Source organism: Nothoprocta perdicaria, unplaced genomic scaffold, assembly GCF_003342845.1.
Source record: "Nothoprocta perdicaria isolate Ctin4 unplaced genomic scaffold, notPer1 scaffold_33, whole genome shotgun sequence".
NCBI lineage: Eukaryota > Metazoa > Chordata > Aves > Tinamiformes > Tinamidae > Nothoprocta > Nothoprocta perdicaria.
In genome coordinates this window covers 3,348,071-3,352,641 of record NW_020455566.1, presented here as the reverse complement: position 1 = coordinate 3,352,641, position 4,571 = coordinate 3,348,071, and positions in this window count along the sequence as shown.

Below are 4,571 nucleotides of genomic sequence, written 5' to 3'. Positions count from 1 at the left end.
GGCCCGCGGGCTGCGCGGGGAAGGGCGGCGAGGTGCGGACGGGCGCCCCGCGGGGCTGCGGCGGCTCCGCGGGCGCCTCAACCCCTGCCCGGGCCGGGGGCGGGGGGACAGCCCCTGCCCGAGCGCCGGGGAAGCGGCACCTCGCATCTTGGCGCTTGCCCTTCCACGCTCCCTCGTTGTTCCCAGCCCGGCTGCCCGGACGGGCTCTCCTGGGTTCCAGACTCCCTGGCAGCCCCTTGCGCTCCCCGAGTACTTTGGCAGCTGCTTTGCTTTGTTCCCCTCCCTAATTACGGCCTCAGCCCTCCGTGTCCCGGACTCGGTGCCTCACCTGTGCACGTCTGTTGTGCCACAACCGTTTGGGGGTAAAAGCGCAGTTTTCAGGAGCTCCCACCCACCCCAAAGCCACCCGCAGGGAGCTTGGCTACGTCTCTTCTACTCCAGGTTAGAGCCGGGATCTTTCCTGAGCAAACGATGTAGGTGCTGTGGCTTTTGCTCCAGACCTTTCCCTTGCACCCTGGCATCTCCCGTCATTTTGGCCCTACTTGGTGCTTTCTGTCTTGCTTCGTTACCTCCTCTCGTGCCTAGAGATGTTGTGACTGTTGAGTGGTCCCGTTTGCTGGCTCCTACTGAAAATTGCCTGTTAAAAAAGACCTTTGCCTTCAGCAGAGACGGTGTTTCGCCCTCTCTGCAGTGATAACAGACAGTAAAGCAGGGAGCTCGCCTCATTTTCACCTGGGCTGGAGGCGCAGATGCCCCTGCAGCCGGCTCGGAAGCGGCGCTGGAGCCACCGGGATGTGTCTGTGCTCGGAGCTGAGATAGGAGGGAGGTTGCTCCGTCTGTGCCAACAGGAGCGGGATTCCCGAAACCCCATCATGCCTCCGGAGCCCATCCATGGCCGCAGAGGAGGTAGAGCCAGAAGACAGGACTTTGGAAGCTAGTCGTTTCCTTTTTTTCCTAAATAGGAAGATAGCCTGAAAGGCTAAATAACAAAACTAAACTCATCATGGGAGAGAGCTAACGCCAGCGCCCAGGGCAACGAATGCCATCGGCGGGATCAGTTACCACTTAATCCTCTGTCCTTCAGGTGCCAGTCAGCTGGCTGGGTCCCAGTCACGAGGTTTCTCCGGAGCGGAAGCAGTGCGGGAAGCGCCCATATATTTGTCAGCTGGAGTCAGCTGTGAAGCTTATGGCCCTTTAGCCAGGGCTTTTTTCCCCCTCGGTCAAGTAACCAACATGTTAACTGTAAGCTGAGACTTCGGGGCCTGGCTCTCACTTCTCCGGTGTCCCCTTCCCCCATCTCACCTTGGCTGGAGCTTGAGGGCGGCTCCAGGGCTGGAGCGTTTGGCGTGGGATGCTGCAGGGAATCGCTGTCCTGAGCCCCCGTGGGGCTGCGGCTCTGCGTCGAGCAGGATGGTTGCAGTTTCCTCGGGCTCAGGGCAGCAGGCGCATGTCCAATGCAGAAAATAGGGTGGATGTTCCTCACCTCTCGAGCCGGCTGCTGGTGCCTGTGCTGGATGCTGGCGCGTTCCTTGCGCAGCGGGAACACAGGGCGCAAAGAGGGACGTGGCTTCGGGAGCATCCCTGCGTCTTGTGAGGTAAACGCTGCCGAGAGCAGGGCCTCGGGGAGGCGCTTCCAGCCTCTCCTGGGCAAGGTGGAGACCTTTCTGGAATGTGAGTTACGTAAAGCGCCCTGGGATCGCTGCCATCGGGGCTTTCGCCCGGCCTCCTCCTGCCTCTGCTTCCTGCAGCAGGGTGGAGGTGCTGCGGCCGTGCCGGCAGTGCCGCCGTCCCCACGTTTGGGGTTATTCCATGGCCAGCGGTCCCTGCGCTCCGCACATGTCCTGGTGCCTGATGCCCCGGCCTGCCAGAGGCCAGCTTGGAGCCGCTCTGTGGAAAACCCGCGGGAGCAGGAGACAGGATCCATTGCAGAGGAGGTTGCTGGACCCATCTCTGTTGTGGGGGCCAAGCTCCTTTCCCCACCGTCTCCCCCAGCTCATTCCCTACCCAGCTTCCATCGTTCCCAGCACTGCTTATGTAGCTGGAACACCCGGCTGGGCGGGAGTGCAGGCGGCAGAGCGGGGCTGAGGGCCGTCACCACCCGAGCGATGCGAGCGGTCACCCCGGCTCTGCTCTCCCCTAAACGCTCGTGTCCTTACGCGAACGCGCAGCAACACAACGGCCGTGAGGTCACCCCTCTGCCCTGAGCTTGGTATTTTTGCTTACTCTACCTATCCTCCTGTATTGAGCAGGACAATTCCCGAGGAGCTAGCTTTCCCAAGTATCCGAGCCGCACAACGGGCAAAACGACCGCCGGAGGCTGCAGGAGGAAGCTGTGGGACTGTAGCTTCTGGTGTGCCTTGTGCTGCTGCCTCCTCGGGCTGCCCGGGCCACAGTGCTGCCTCTGCAGGTCTCGAGTTTTGACTCTTTTTCTCCCAACTGCACCAGGCAGGAGCCCTACGTCCCACTTCAGAAGCAGCAACCGAAATGTCTTGCTCGTGTGGCCAGCCAGGGGTGAGGGCTGCCTTCCCCGCTCCATCCTTGGGATGCCCAAATGTAGAAGCTGGGGGCAAGAGCTAGGGGCAATCGCCCTCCTTGCAGGCCAAAGGGGCAGCGGACGATTCTGTCAACTGCCCTCTGTGCTGGGGATTAGGTGGAATTAAAGGGCTTTAAAAAGCTAGATGTCCTAAAGATAAATATCTCCAAGTTCAGGCGAGGGTGGCAGTTACGTAACGGAATGCACTTGTTTTCCAGCAAACTTTCCTGAGTGTGGTCAAGAGAACTTCTTTAGAGTGATGAGAACAGAGGGAGGCAAAGCGGCTGTTGCAGCAGGGGTTGGGGGATGAAATGGAGCAAAGCTGCTGAGTTAGGGACCAAAAGGGCAAGTGCCGGCTCTGCTCCGAGCCCTCGTCTTTCATCTGGAGGAAATCTGGCAGGTCCAGGGCCGGCATCTGGTGTCTCCTGGTCCTGAAACCAAAGGGTCGAATGGACCCTGCATTCACCCTCCATGTGCTCATCCTCCCACGGGCAGGAAGGAGCTCATCCCGCGCTCCAGCTCTTCCCCTTTCCCGGCACGTGTAGATCCTCTCTCCAGAGCACAAACCAGGCTCCGTTTCCCCGCTGGACACGGAAACTCAACTTCTCGTGGGACAGAGACATAAACAGCCCTCCCAGAGCTAAGGTTTTGATTAGCAGCAACTTAGGAACCGCTGGTGAGTGGCAGGCAAGCCGATAAACACGACGGCATTTCCAAGCCCAGCTATCTCGAGCGGAGCCTCTCCCCGCGCTTCGTGGAGGACGCGTTTAAACACAAAACCTTACTTCACTTCTCAGATATTCTTTGTGCTAATGGCACCAAGGCTCTGTGTAAACACCAGGCTCCTCTGGAACAACTTGGCTTGCAGCTGCTGGGTTTTTTGGGGTATTTTTTGGGGGGGATCATTGGCAGAAAATAGGTAGGAAATGAAAAGCTGCTACACTTGGTACAGGAGGCTCGGAACAGCTAAATGAACCTGTTGCAGGGCTGGCATTGGGAAACAGAAGGACGTGAACCTGGAAGCAGCCTTTGAATGCAGCAGAAACCTACAGAGGCATCAGGTGGTCCCAGTGGCTCCAGAAGCTCTCTGGGGATTAATAACTGCAAGTCTTCCTTTGCTTTGGGTTAAAAGGAAATGAAATAAATGTAGCCCAAATGGTAGAAGAAGCTCAAACACACTCTTAAGGCATGTCAAGTTGAAGTCTCCTTGCTTTCTTCAGGAAGAAACTGGTTTCCAAAACTCCTGGAAGGTTGTAAAACCCAGACACCGAACTGGGAATCTGAAGCTGCACTCTAACTGCCCTGCATCTTCCTCTTGGGCCAGAAAAGAAAAAGACGAATTAATTGCTTTGGTTCTTTACTTTCCAAAGGACGCGAGGACTTGAACTTTTGCAGCCTGTGACTGCAGCGTGGACAGATATCAAAGCAAAATCCTCCTGCCCTTGTTTCTCTCTGCAGTTGGGGGAAGCCTTTGGTATGTTCTCCCCATGCTCCGAACATCTATAGCCAAACAGATCTGTCCATCTTTGCTCCCGCTGGCTCCTCCAGGCACGGTGCTGAGCTGGATACACCTTTGGTTCAACCCAAAGCGCGACCACCCTGAAGTCCTTGCGCACAACAGCCTGGGTCGCTTGTTGGCACTCGGCTCAGGAGCTGCAGCAGCAGAGCTTGGCTCAGGGGCCAGGCTGCCAGGGTGCCTATAAAGTGCCCTCATCTCTCCTCGGTCTCCCAGCTGCCTGCAGCGATGTGAGCGTGCGGAGCGAGCGTGGGATGCGCCGGGCGTATTCAACCCAGGGCTGCGGAGCAAAAGGGTGACGCTCCAAGAGGCCTTAATTAACGGCTGGGGAGAGCGGGGAGGCACAGCTCATCCCAGAACCATGTCTGCAAGGGCTTTTTCCTGGCAGAAGGACTTTTTTGCTGTTTCTTCTCCCCATGCCGCATGTCTGTCTCGAGAACTGAGCAGTACGAGAGAGTGCCGGGCGGGTCCCGTGCTGGGTGTTCGCTAACGGAGCCTTCTCTTGCTTTGCAGAATGGGCAG